Source organism: Canis aureus, chromosome 16 (genome assembly GCF_053574225.1).
Source record: "Canis aureus isolate CA01 chromosome 16, VMU_Caureus_v.1.0, whole genome shotgun sequence".
Classification (NCBI taxonomy): domain Eukaryota; kingdom Metazoa; phylum Chordata; class Mammalia; order Carnivora; family Canidae; genus Canis; species Canis aureus.
Genome location: NC_135626.1, coordinates 26,012,682 through 26,027,995, shown reverse-complemented (window position 1 = coordinate 26,027,995; position 15,314 = coordinate 26,012,682). Strand labels below are relative to the sequence as shown.

The following is a 15,314-nucleotide window of genomic DNA, read 5'->3' as shown; positions in this document are numbered from 1 at the left end:
TTATTCTGTCAAAAGTGGGGAGGTGAAACCTCGGTTAAGGGGATACTGCAAATTCTACCCTTTCAGCAGAAGTAATTTATAGTTTCATAATATTCCAGAGTTTCTCTTTGTCTTTTACATGACAATTTATGACCGAGGTATTTTCGTGTTTCCCTTACTTCTTGCTACAAGCCTGAACAAATAAACTGTGTGCATATAGGGTCTGTTTCCCCATGCTAGTTTCCAGGTATCATTATTTTTTCTTTCCCTGACCTCATGTGACATAAACTGGATTCTGCATTGCATTATTTTTATCCAGAAGGCACATAATGTGAAACTTAACTAGTGAGAATGAGCTTTTGTGTTACTTGTCTAAAACTCTCCTTTAAAACAATCCAATGGTTAAAATCCAATCTTGTGAATATAGAAAGAAATGTTTTGACTGCCTAGAGAATATATATATATATGAATATATATATATACATATATATAGTCTTTGGGATACAGTTATAGATCTATATAATCTTTGGTATACCTAAAGAATGACTTTTTCAGACATTTGCCCTTGAGTTTTTAAAAAGTTTATTATGACATATACAAAACCCTGTAAAAAAAATAATACAGCAAACACCTCTCTACTCACTGCCTACCTTAAGAAATGAAATATTAGCAATAAAACGGAAGCCCTTTGTATGTCTCCCTCTCCAGTTGCATCCTCCTTCTAATTCCCTAGATGATGAAATCTGGTATTTATCACTTGCAGGCATTTCTATATATTTTTACTATATAGGTATGTCTTCCTAAACAATATACAGTAGTAATGCCCACTTTTAAAAACTTTATATAAATGTCATAGTGTTTATTCTTACCAAACTTGCTTTTTTCCCTCAACATTTTGTGTGTGAGCTTTACCCCCATAGCTCTGACTCATTAATTTTCACTGATGTATGATATTATATTGCACGATTATGCTACAATCCATTTATGTTTCCTGTCAATAGACATTTAGCTTGTGTATTATCGTTTGCTATTATCAACATTGCTACTATGAACATTCTTGTGCATACCTTTTTGTACATATATGCAAGAGAATAACATTAAGTACCTACCATCTTTTAGGCATCATGTAGGATACTTAACATTTCATGCTTACAAAATGCACAAAATGACACAGAGAGAGGCAGAGACATAGGCAGAGGAAGAAGCAGGCTCCCTGCAGGGAGCCTAATTTGGGACTCGATCCCTGGACTCGGGATCACACCCACAGCAGAAGGCAGACGCTTAACCACTGAACCACTCAGGTGTCACTTGGCAGATATTTTCTTAATGAAAAAAGGGAGCTAGTGACTTCAACAACTAATATAGTATTTGTTGCCAATGATAAGAGTTCAACTTCTAAGCAAAAATAGAATCTTGGAAAACTTTAAGATTTTTTTTAAGATTTTATTTATTTATTCATGAGGTACGCACAGAGAGAGAGAGGCAGAGACATAGGCAGAGGGAGAAGCAGGCTTCATGCAGGAAGCCCGATGTGAGACTCGATCCCAGGATCATACCCTGAGACAAAGGCAGATGCTTAACCACTGAGCCACCCAGGCATCCCATTTAAGACATTTTTTTAATCACATCTATAGTGATATTAACACACATGATTTTTTATTATATATTAATTTTTAAAAGATTTTATTCATTTATTCATGAGAGACGGGGAAGGAGACAGAGACATAGACAGAGGGAGAAGCAGACTCTCCATGGGGAGTCTGATGAGCCACCCAGGTGCCCCACACATGATTTTTTATAGTGTACTATCAAATGTGTCAACATATGGAAGATCTATATAATTCAGTGAACCAATATTTTCCAAATTACTAATGAATGATATTACAAAATCATCATGAATAAATGACTATTCTAAGTGCATGGGAAGGGATCCCTGGGTGGCGCAGCGGTTTGGCGCGCCTGCCTTTGGCCCAGGGCGCGATCCTAGAGACCCGGGATCAAATCCCACGTCGGGCTCCCGGTGCATGGAGTCTGCTTCTCCCTCTGCCTATGTCTCTGCCTCTCTCTCTCTCTCTGTGTGACTATCATAAATAAATAAAAATTAAAAAAAATAAGTGCATGGGAAACTAATGATTTTAATGAAACAAAGTACAAAAAGTTCATTGATAGGGTTTCAGATTCTACCTTGCAATTAACATTTAAGAAACTACCATTTGTCAGTTTTTGGTGTAGCATCAAAGAAAAATAGCCACGATTATCTCCAAATGCTACTTAGAACACTTCTCCCTTTTTCACCTACATGTCTGTTATGAGGCTGCTTTTTCTTTATGTACTTCAGACAAAACATTTCACAACAGATCAAATGCAGAAGCTGATAATCAGAATCCACTGTCTTCTATTAAATCAGAAATTAAAGAGATTTGCAAAAAATATAAAGCATTACCACTCCTCCTGCTTTTCTTTTATTTTGGAAAATGTAGGTTTGTGTATGTGTGTGTGTATTTTTTTTTTAGTATAATTGACACACAATGTTACATTAGTTTCAGATGTACAGCATAGTGATTCAACACCCCTATATATAATGCTATGCTTACCACAAGTGTAGCTACCACCTGTCACCACACAACACTATTATAACATTGACTGTATTTCCTGTGCTGTATCTTCTATTCCCATGACTGGAAGCCTGCGTCTCCCATTCTTCTTCATGCATTTTGCCCATCTCCTCATTTCCCTTCTGTCCAGCGACCATCAATTTGTTCTCTGTATTTATAGATCTGATTCTGCTTTATGTTTGTTTGTTCATTTATTTCATTCTTTAGATCTCACATATGAGTGAAATTATATGGTATTTGTCTTTCTCAGTCTGACTTATTTCCCATGGAAAACATATATTTTATTTTATTTTATTTTATTTTTTTAAAGATTTTATTTATTTATTTATTTATGACAGTCACAGAGAGAGAGAGAGGCAGAGACACAGGCAGAGGGAGAAGCAGGCTCCATGCACCGGGAGCCCGACGTGGGATTCGATCCCGGGTCTCCAGGATCACGCCCTGGGCCAAAGGCAGGCGCCAAACCGCTGCGCCACCCAGGGATCCCGAAAACATATATTTTAAATGAATATGTTAGTTATATTAACATATAATGGACTTATTATTAAATGAATTAATAAATATATATATAATTTTCTCAGTTTTAATTCCTAGCACAGTAAATACTGATAGGCATAACTCACATATGTAAGAATCCTTTGGAGGTCCTCAATAATTTTTAAAAGTAAAGGATCCTGAAACCAAAATGTTTGGCTTACTACTAATATAAAAGGAAGAGAAACTTCCAGCACCAAAGAAAAAAGTAGCAGAATTCAGGATAACAGAATTAGAATTAAAGGTGGGGTTGAGGATGGTAGAATTAGTATGGTTATTGGATTGCATTGAATTAGGGCAAGACTATGATATATTAAAAGGTAGCACAATATATAGATATACTTTTAATCACTGGGGTCAGAACTGATTTCTCCTAACTGTACTATTAAGCAACAATTCAAGTAACTAAAAGTCACTTCCCTTTAGGGTTGTCATTTTACAGGATGCCCTGTTAAATTTGAATTTCAGATAAGTAACAAGTTAGTATAAGAGTTAGTTTAAGTGTGTCCTGAATATTGCATGAGATTTATATTTAATTAAGTGTCCTGTACTTTATCTGGCAGCCCTACTTCCTTTTCTAGGTCTTAATTTTCTCATAAGTAAAATGAAGATTCAGGCTAAATTCTTATATGCCCAATCTTGTAATGACAGCTGAGCTGTGATGCAAAATGAAAAAAATCAGCAACTTATAGTGTGTTTGTGTTCACGTGTTGATACAAAGTGGCCAACCGTTCTGTGTTGAGACGGCCTACCATTTATTTTGAAGTTATTCTTCTACCACATGAATTCATAGCTTGGATGTCTACCATCTTCAACCCTACTTCTGATTCCATTATCCCAAATTCTGTTACTTTCTCATTTAGAACTCAAAGTTTCTTCTCCTAATACTAGCGGTTATCAACCTTTTTGGTCTCAAGGTGTTATAATATCTCTTCTTTTCATAAAATGACAGGTATTTTTCTAGTGTCCTTTTTGGGAAAAATTTATGATTAATCCTTAAAATTGCTTCAAAATTTTACTTGTAAAATAAATTTACTTGTATATAACATTTCTTTTTAAGATTTTATTTATCTATTCATGAGAGACACAGAGAGAGAAAGGCAGAGACAGAAGCAGTCTCCATGCAAGGAGCCCAAGGTGGGACCTAATCCCAGGTCTCCAGGATCACACCCCAGGCTGAAGGTGGTGCCAAACCGCTGCACCACCCGGGCTGCCCATATATAACATCTTAAATATCAGAATCACTACACTGGATGATGTCTAAGTGTCCTCCCAGCTTTAACACTCTATGGACTTTGCTATAGACACAAGAGGCACACAGACTCTTCCACCTGCCACCCTAGTGACTCTAACACAATTTCTTTTCTAAGCCACATTTTCCTTAATATGTAATAAAGAAAGAAAAGCTCTCACTCTCCTCTCCGGCACTGTTAGTTACTGGATAGTGAATGAAGTCATGTCTGGAAGTTCTTAAGAGAAGTACCTAGAAAGGAAGGGAGGTGCCATAACTCTGATTTGGGAGCAATAGTTGAGTTTTTAGGATGAACTGAAAAGCTGAGAATATGTTTAAAGTATTGTTTTCGATTTTCACATCTTCAGTTTGATCCTTAATGACATGTTTGCAATGATTCCAGGAACTTTGTGATCTTAGTTCAGTACTGACATTTTACATCCTTCACAGGACTTTAAGCACTCTTTAAGGAATGCATGGTTGATGTAGTAGAGAGAAAAATCTAAAATCACACTGTATCTCAGAGCCAAAAAGCCCAGCCTTTTTGGTGGCTTCCAATACTGACCTTAAACAAACGTGACTTGTTTTTCTAGAAACACCTGTTAACTTAAAACAAGCAAAAAGGAATTCTTAAGGTTCACTGAATAGCTAAGTCAGACATCATTTCTATTCTTCCAAAGGTTGTGATTATTTATTTTTCCATACAATTACTTAGACTAGCCTTTCACCAAAAATAAAAGCTAAATATGATGTATCATGGGCAGAGAATTCTTGATCCAAAGCCCCAGAGATTACCTGACTTGATCATTCCACATACTATGTATTCTCAACCAAAATAGACTTCTTTTTAAAGAGAATCCAATTTCCAATGGGTTTAACCTAGAAAAACAGCAAAAAGCTAATAAAAGCTAGGAGGCTGGTCCAAGGAAAGCATTGTGGCTGCTACACATTTGGAGGCCTGGTTCAGTGGAGAGGTTTGGAGTAACTGCCAATTCCTCTAGTGAATTTGCTGTTCTCTGAGATGTGGGATGGGGCACCTGGTAGACTCCTGGCAAATTCTTCAGGAATAAATTTCACTTGACTGTTTTCCCATATTGCCAAAACTTGGGATAATTGAGATACTGGAATTGTTAATGGAATCTTTGGAAAGAAAGAAAGATATGAGGATAAATTCTTCTACAGGTTCTTCCTACTCATTCCCTATCACCCAAATTAGGATCATGGCAAATTCATATTTTGTGGTGCATCAGAGAAGCAGAATTCTTTTGGAAAGCATATTTTAAGTGCCTGGAATAATGTGTACCACTCCTCTATCCATTCTTTACCATAGTATCCTGCATTAGGGATTTTTACTTATTTTACCAAAGAAATATAACCTACAATCACTATCCAAGTTGAATTGATTTTCTGTTACCAGTAGCTGGATAATCTCAGCATCAGATAGGTAAATGACCTTTCTTTCTCTCCCCATGCTTGTAAGATCTTTGAATGCAGTGCTCTAAGTTCTATTGTCATGGAGACCCATGTATCTACATTTATTATCTGTATTATATTGCAGATTTATATCTACATTTAGTGTAGGGTTTGGCTAGGAATTTCTCTCCTTCTGGGTTTCAATATCAACTTTGTGTTCCTCATTCTTAACTAGATTGACTAGGAAAAGGAGCTCATACTAATTTGGCTAAGGGTTTGGGGGTTTTTTTGGGGTTTTTTGGTTTTGTTTTTGGACTAAGGACCTTGTATGATCCAATATTTCTCTGAGTTCCAGGCTTTTTGGCTGCTTCTCCATGTCTTAGAAAAACTGATTGCACCCTCTCTAGATGTTCCACCTCATCAGTAAGTGTAAAGCAAACAATGAAGAGAATCATGATTTCCAAGGAAGAAAGCAGACATCAAATACGAAATTGTAAATATCACTATGTAAAGACATCTATTGAGGCTTATGAGATATCTCATTTCTAGTGTATTAGATGTGTGAGATCCTAACATCAGTCAGTGGCCTGGGAGGGCAAGACCAGAGAAGTTTTTGTGTTAGATGAACTGAGCTTGTTGGGTTACGGTGAGCCTGAATGACTGAGAAAGACAAATGATTCCAAACCAGCTCCTAAGACAGTTTAATAAAACTTGCCTCTCTGGTGCCAAGATGAACCTACTAGATCTCTCCCCTGGACCATAATAAAAATAGACAACTATCATAATTAAAAACATAACAAAATTCCTTTTGGCCTACCATATACCAGTAATTATGCACATTATTCTATTCTTATGACAACTCTGCAAATTAAGATTTATTGTCCCCATTTTAGAAATAAGGTAAGTTGCTTCAGACAGATTAAAGGATTTATTCAAGCTAGTAAGAGAACTGGAGTTTAAAATCAATCCTCTGGTCTTAGAAGTGCTCTGGTCTAAGTTGTTCTCTCTATGCAAATAGGGACACTAAATCCCAGAGGAATAAATGGACTTCCAAGTCCATATTATTAGTAAGTAGAAAAAGCTGGAGTTAAAATCCAGTTGGATGGTGCTTTTTCTATCATATTTGGATTATCCATGATCTGATGACTTCAGCTACAGCTTAAGAGGATCAGGATAGACTATATGGTAGAACATAAAACAAAAACTTCAATAGATTTAAAAAGAAAGAAACAATACAAAGTATGCTTTCCTACCATGATGAAATGAAATTAGAAATCAATCATACAAGGAAGTTTAGGCAACTCACAAATATGGGAAAATTGACACACTCCTTAATAACCAATGGATCCAAGACGAACTCAAAAAGGAAATTAGAAAATACTTTGAGATGAATGGAAATGAAGACACTACATACCAAAGTATGTATGCATTGTATGTATGCATTATGGGATGCAGCTAAAGCAATATATATATAAAGGGAACTTTATAGTCTTAAATGTCTATATTTTTTTTAAAAGAAAGATCTCAAATAGATAACCTAACCTTACACCTTACAGGAAAAATAGGAACAGACTAAACCCAAGCAAGCAGAAGGAGGAAAATAATAAAGATTAGATAGAGCAAAATTAATGAAATAACGATAAGGAAAACAATAGAGAAAATCAGTGAATCCAACACCTGGTTCTTTGAAAAGTTCAATAAAACTAAAAAAACTTTAGTTAGATTGACCAAAGGAAAAAAGAAAATACTCAAATTACTAGAATCTGAAATGAAAGAGAAGACATTGTATCAACCTTACAGAAATAAAAAAGAGTTATAAAGGAATACTATAAACCATGAATTCTATGCCCCTAAATTAGATCATCTAAATGAAATGGACAAATTCCCAGAAACACACATATTATCAAAACTGACTCAGGAAGAAATATACAAACTAAACAGGTCTATAACAAGTAAAGAGATTGAATTAGTAATCAAAAAAACTACCTCAAAGAAAAACCTAGGACCAAATGTCTTCTTAGATGAATTCTACCAGAGATATAAATTAAAACTAATACCAATTCTTCACCAACTCTTCCAAAAAAAATAGAAGAGGAGGAAACACTTTCCAAATCATTATATAAGGCCAATATTAGCCTGATACTACAACCAGATTAGGATAGCACAAGAAAAGAAAACCAGGGCAGCCTGGGTGGCTCAGTGGTTTAGTGCCGCTTTCAGCCTAGGGTGTGATCCTGGGGTCCTGGGATCCAGTCCCACATTGGGCTCCCTGCAGGGAGCCTGCTTCTCCCTCTGCCTGTGTCTCTGCCTCTCTCTCTCTCTCTCTCTCTCTGTGTCTTTCATGAATAAATAAATAAAATCTTAAAAAAAATTAAAAAAAAGAAAACCAAAGACCAATACATGCTATGAAAATGAACACAAAAATTCTCAGCAAAATACTAGCAAACTGAATCCAGCAACTTATAAAAAGAATTATATACCAAGACCAATGGGATTTATTACAGGAATATAAAACTGGTTTAACATTTGAAAATCAAAAAAGAAAAAAAAAAAACATTTGAAAATCAATTAATGTAATACACCATATTAAGGGAGTAAAAAACAAAAAACTCATGACCATCTCAATAGACAAAGACAAACATTTGACAAAATTCAACACACATTCATGATAAAAAAAAAAAGGAACACTCAGACTAGGAATATAAAGTAGGTATTTCAGTCTAATAAAAGGCATCTATAAAAATCCAAAGCTAACATCCATACTTATTGGTGAATGACAGAAAGCTTTCCCTCTCAGATCAAGAACAAGGCAGAAATGTCTACTCTTGCCACTTCTATTGAGCATTGTACTGGTAGTTCCCGCCAGAACAATTAGACAAGAAAAATAAATCAAAGATATCCAGATTAGAAAGGAAGAAGTAAATCTATTTGCTAATGGCATGATCTCCGTAGAAAATTCTGAGGACTCCACAAAAACTATTAGAACTAATAAATTCAGAAAGTTTTCAAGATACATGTCAATATACAAAAATCGATTGTTATCTATAATTGTATATGTAATTTGCATATGATGTAAAAATCAATTGTGTTTCTACATATTTGCAATGAATAATTCAAAACTAAAATTTTTTTAAATTACCTTTACAATAGCATCAAAAATAGTAAAATACTTAGGAATTAATTTAACAAAACGAGTACAAAACTTATACTCTGGAAATGGTAAAAAAAAAAAAAATTGTTGAAAGAAACTAAAGGAGACCTAAATAAATGGAAAAATATCTCATGTTAATGGGCCAAAAGACATACAATTAAGATGGCAATATGCCCCAAGTTGATCTACAGATTCAATTCAATCTCTATCAGAATCTCAGCTGGCTTCTTGGTAGAAATAGACAAACTAGTTCTAAAATTCACATAAAAATTTGATGGACTCTACTTTTTCAAGGACAAAGTTGAAGGACTCACACTTCCCAGTTCTAAAACTTACCACAAAGCAACAATTATCAAGATAGTGTGATACTGGCACAAGGAGACCCATGGAATAGAACTCAGAATCCAAAAATAAACTCATGTGTCTATGGACAAGCGAGTCAAGACCATTCAATAGAAAGAATTAGACAATTCAATGATTGGTTCTGGAATAACTGGATGACAGCCACATGCCAAAGAATGAGGTTGGACCCTTACCTCATATCATATACAAAAATTAGCTAAAAATGGATCAAAGACCCAAATATAGCAAAAAGTCTAAAACTCTTAAGAGAAAGTATAAGAGTGAATCTTCATGACCTTGAATTTGGCAATGGGTTCTCAGATATGGCACTAAAAGCATAAGCTACCAAAGAAAAAATAGTTAAATTGAATTTTATCAAAATTTAAAAAATCTAGCAAATGCAAAGAACACTCAAGAAAATGAAAAGCTAACCTACAGAATGGGAGAATAAACTTGCAATCATATTTCTTATAAGAGAGTTGTATTTCCAATATACAAAGAACTCTTACAATTCAATAATAAAAAATTAATAACCCAATTTTTAAAATGGATCAAGGATTTGAATAGACATTTCTACAAAGAAGATACACAAATGTCCAATAAGCACATTAAAAGATGCTTAACATCTTTAGTTATCAACAAAATGCAAATCAAAACCACAATGAATTGACAGGTCACATCAACTATGTTGGATATAATAAAAAAATTCAGATAATCAATAACTAGTGTTGGTTTGGCTAGGTATAGAGAAATCAGAGCCCTCACAGGCTGCTGGTGGGATGTACGATGAGGCAGCAGTTTTGGCAAACTGTCTGGGAGTTCCACAAACTATAGGTTACCAGGTGACCCAACAATTTTACTCCTAGATATATACCCAAGAGAAATGAAAACATATGTTTTGAAAGAAGCCAGGGATCCCTGGGTGGCGCAGCGGTTTGGTGCCTGCCTTTGGCCCAGGGCGCGATCCTGGAGACCCGGGATCGAATCCCACATCGGGCTCCCGGTGCATGGAGCCTGCTTCTCCCTCTGCCTGTGTCTCTGCCTCTCTCTCTCTCTCTGTGACTATCATGAATAAATAAATAAAATCTTTAAAAAAAAAAAAAAAAAGAAAGAAGCCAGTCACAAAAGACTATATATTGTATGATTGTTTTTATATGAAATGTCCAGAAGGGGCAAATCTACAGAGATAAAAAACAATTAGTGGTTGCTTAGGGCTAGGACATGTGAGAAATAGGGGCCCATAGCTAAAGGATACAAAGTCTACTTTTGAGGTGATGAAAATGTCTTAAATCAATTATATTATGGTTGACAACTCTGTGAATATACTAAAAATCATTGAGTTATACACTTTATTTTTTTTTGTTTGTTTGTTTTTTTTTGTTTTTTTTTGAGTTATACACTTTAAATAGGTGAATTATGGTATATGAATTATATCTTAATAAAACTTTTAAAAATGTATCGGTGGCCGAGAGTATTATAATTAAAGTATTTACTCAAATAGGGCAGCCTGGGTGGCTCAGCGGTTTAGCGCCGCCTTCAGCCCAGCGAGGGATCCTGGGAACCCAGGATCAAGTCCCACGTCGGGCTCCCTGCATGGAGCCTGCTTCTCCCTCTGCCTGTGCTTCTGCCTCTTTCTGTCTCTCTCTGTGTCTCTCATGAATAAATAAATCTTTTAAAAAAAATTAAAGTATTTACTCAAATAAAAATTCTCCAAAAGTTTAAAAAAGAATAATGAAAAAATGAAAAGAGAAGCTTAAATTAAAAAAAAAAAAAAAAAGGTTAAATGAGGTACAAATGTGAAAGCTCACAAAATCAAGGCTGGCTAGAATCAAATCACCTAACAGGTTTTCATCTCATGTATTGAAATCTTTATATATATCACAAGGATTTCCACTTCCAGTTTCAAGTCTTGTGTATCCTCACATTCTTTTAAAATTTTTGACCAAGAAGTAAAGGATTTAGTTAGCAATAACAATGAGAAAAGAGGGAGCTTGCCTTCTCAATTTATTGGGGGGGGAGGGGACATGAAGATGGTGATTAAAATCCACAAAGATTTGAGAGCCTATTGTGTGTTTTGCACTAGGCTTTGTAGAGGGAACAAAGATGAATATATTCACATGGAGGTTATAGACTCTAGGAGAAATTGAAGTGACCAAGCTATTTGGGCTGGAGAGACAAGAGAGAGGAGAGAATATCTGTCCTGAAGTTTTCTGGCAGGTTTGCATGCTTCACAAGTTTAAAAAATTGAAAAATACTAACCTGAACTGGATATGGTTCACTGCATGGTGATAGATGACCCTTTTTCATTTCTCTGGTAGGTCTAAACTTTTAGAGTTTAGCCCCTCTAGCAAATGCAAAAATCTGTGGGCATTCTGTGGTTTCTCCTTTCCTCCCCTCCTTTTCTTAAATTCATCATCTTGTGTTGATCTCTCTACATCTAAATGGAGGGCTCAGAGCAGAGTTCTCCCTGGTCTTAATGATATCCAGCCCTATCTCCTAGGACCATCATAGTTTACCCGTTGGAGCTCCAAATTGGCCACTTGTTACACACAAGGTTTCTGTTCCTTTTTCTCTTCATTCTTTCTTTCTTTCTTTTTTTTTTTTTTAAATAGAGCCAGTAATGTTCTGGATGACTCTGCGGTTAACTCTGGTCTGACCCTGCACCTTAGTGGTTTTATTAGCTGTGTGTTTGGCTCTGGGATCCGCTCTCTAGCTATTGTCGTTTCTGAGACTATTTGTGTCTCCAGTGAATCTCTCCTAAATCCCCGGCTGTTATCTGGCTTGGGTATGTGTGTCTAAGAAGTGAGTGCATTCTTGTCTGAAGTACGTCCTGACTGTCTCTGATAGCAGCCATTTCTGACCTAACTTTACTGGGTGCTCGGATTGATATGATTAAGATTAATGAGGCTTACTTTCAGTCCTGAAGCTATTTGGGGATAAACTTGTAAATCCAATGAATTTTGAAGATGACTAGTAACTACTTACTTTTCAACCTTTAGGGGATTTGAAGGATGATTTATAACTACTCCTTTTCCATCCAACAATATCATTAGAAAGATGTCAAGAGAGATACTGCTTTGCTGCCCGCAGATTATCACTCACAAAAAATGTGCTTTTACTAATAATAATTCATAAATTATATTTATGTGTTTGTACAAACTCTACCAATGAATGGTGGTTCAATAAAGTCATTGACACAAAGGCAGGACAACATACACCCCAACTGAGAAGTATATAGTTTTCCTAATTACTGTGACAAAATCCTTCCTGAATTAGATTTTCTTCAAAATGTCCGCATTTTGAAATGACTGTATAAGATCGTCTACAAGAAATGCAGACATTAAAATTACAATATTGCACTAAGATAAGGTAAAGTGGGGAAAAGTGTAAGGATCCAGATTATATAGTAGTTCTTCTGTTATTGTATACCTGGTCACTCTGGAGGGTTAAGTCTTCCAGGGAGTGGAGTGTTTATACACTTTTCCGTTAGTTTAACCAATATAATTCACCTGAATTTTTCAACCGTTATAAATTAATCTTCTTTTGGGGTGTCTGGGTGGCTCAGTCAGTTAAGCTTCCAACTCTCGATTTCCTCTCAAGTCATGATCTCAGGGTCATGAGATCGAACCCTGAATGGTTGGGCTTAGAGCTCAGTGTGGAGTCTGCTTGTCTCTCCCCCTTCCCCTCTGCTTTTCCCTCCATTTCCGTTTGCACTCTCTCTTTTTCTAAAATAAATAAATAAATCTTTTTTAAAAATTAATCTTATTTTAATGACTCACAGGCATGCCTATGAATGTGGAGGCAATATGACAGTTGCACAGGCTCTGAAATCAGCAGATCTGCATTTGAATACTGGTTTCTGCCCTTCATAGCTACATGACCTTGGGCAAATTTCTTCGAGTTTTTGAGCTCCAATTTCTCATCCATAAAATGGGAATGGTAGAATCAAACAGTGATGGGGTGCTTTGGTGGCTCAATTAGTTAAACATCTGACTCTCAATCTCAACTCAGGTCTGATCTCAAGGTTGCAAGTTCAAGCCCTTTGTTGGGCTCCACAATGGTCCTAGGGCCTACTTAAACAAAACAACAAAAACTGAAGAGTGATGATTTGGTAATTAAGTGCTATAATGCAGTGGTTTTTCAGTATTTTTCACCCCAAAATTCTTTTTACAAATGAAATCTTAGGCAGAGCTGTGTCATGAACAAGTGGAAATGCTCTGAGTTTTTAAAATCATTATATCTCAGCACAGAGCCCGACACTTAGTAGATACTGTTTATTTTTATATTTTTTAAAAGATTGTATTTATTTATTCATAAGAGACTGAGAGAGAGAGGCAGAGACACAGGCAGAGGGAGAAGCAGGCTCCATGCAGGAAGACGTGGGACTTGATCCCGGGTCTCCAGGATCACGCCTTGGGCTGAAGGCAGCGCCAAACCGCTGAGCCACCTGGGATGCCCAGTAGATAGTTTAAATGATAGCAGCCTAGTATTAGCATCACTTAACATGAAGCTTTTATTCATATTTATGCTTTTACTCTCTATCTGCTTTTAATGTGGCTTTCTGTCTTGCCATCAAGCTGTCATTTGTCTCTTCCCATTGTAATCCTTGTACTTGCTCACAAAACCCTTCTCCCATCTTTTAATTTGCTACATCTTCCTAATCAGCTCTGGACTTAGAAACCAAACAACCATAACTTAGAATTATGTGTAAAATAAGAGCAACCAAGTTCTGCATGAGGGTTTTAGACTACTTACATGAGTAAGATGCATTATCACATACTTTGGGCTTCTACTTTGTAACGCAAACTTTGGTTATTCAGAGACCTTTTCAGAAAATAGTGTGGTACAGTTGGAAGAGTATGAGTTTGGAAGTTAGACAGACCTATGTCTGAATCTCAACTCCTCTACTTGACCATGGACAAGTTACTTGATCTCTCTGAACCTCATTTATTATCTTGAAAATGCAAAAAAAAAAAAAAAAAACACCCCACTGTATCATAGAATTATAATAATTAAATGATGAAAATGTATAATGGAGCCCTAGATATTTAGTAGATGGTTTATAAAGTTACATTCTTTCTTTGCTTTGCCCTTCATTTTCCTTTCTTCCTGACTTTTTGCTGTGTTTGGAAATAGATTAAATTGCTGACTGGTTCAGCCATGTCAAATGGCGTATGGTCTACTGGCATAAATTTTGGAAGAGATTAGGAAAGGCAGTGGTGGTGAGACTATCGGAGGCTGAGACCATGAGAAGCTGCCACATGGAGTATGGCTATAATTTCCCATCCATAAAAGAAAAAGGGAAGAAAAATGCCAAGATGATGAAGCAATTTTGTGAAGGCCATAGCATGAGAAATCAATAATGCAGACATTAGCACACTATACACCGTTGCAAGTGTCGTGCATCCTTATTCAGGCACCACTCTGAGCTATCTATCTTGCCTGCTAATTTTTCACATAAAATCTTTTTTTTTAAAGATTTTATTTATTTATTTATTCATGAGAGAGAGAGAGAGAGAGAGAGGCAGAGACACAGGCAGAGGGAGAAGCAGGCTCCTTGCAGGGAGCCTGATGTGGGACTCGATCCCAGGACTCCAGGATCACGCCCTGGGCCAGAGGCAGGCACTAAACCGCCGAGCCACCCAGGGATCTCTCACATAAAATCTTGATTGTAGTTGTGAACTGGCATCCAGTTCGTTCAAGTGTCATCAATAGTTCAAGGGTTTTGTCTGTTTGAACCCGAGACTTCCTAAAGTCTTTTAAAAGTTTCTTTTGAGAATGACTAAATACATATTAAAGAATGAACCATGTTTTATCAAATAGTTAACTTAAACATAAATCTATAAACACAACCATAGCAATAAATAATTCAGTTCTGACATGAAACATTGCGGGGATGGCTCTCTCCTGGTCCTGTTAAGACCCTCTTCTCTCTTGTCTGCCCTGTCTATAGTGTACTGTTTGCCCATCTTCTGTGTCCCACGCTGTCTTACAGTCACCCCATTTCTACCTTGTCCAAATGGCTTTTAAGTAATCACAGAGAATTTTC

At 36.2% G+C, this 15,314-nt stretch overlaps 1 long non-coding RNA gene across 1 annotated transcript in view; it reads right to left on the bottom strand.

Annotated features, from left to right (window-relative positions):
* The window catches only part of LOC144286233 (uncharacterized), a 218,370-nt gene extending 212,524 nt beyond the window's left edge, over window positions 1–5,846 (bottom strand). Inside the window, exon 1 of the long non-coding RNA XR_013354295.1 lies at window positions 5,774–5,846. This is a non-coding gene — a long non-coding RNA (uncharacterized LOC144286233). The remainder of the gene's footprint in view (window positions 1–5,773) is intronic.
* Window positions 5,847–15,314: the final 9,468 nt, after the last annotated feature.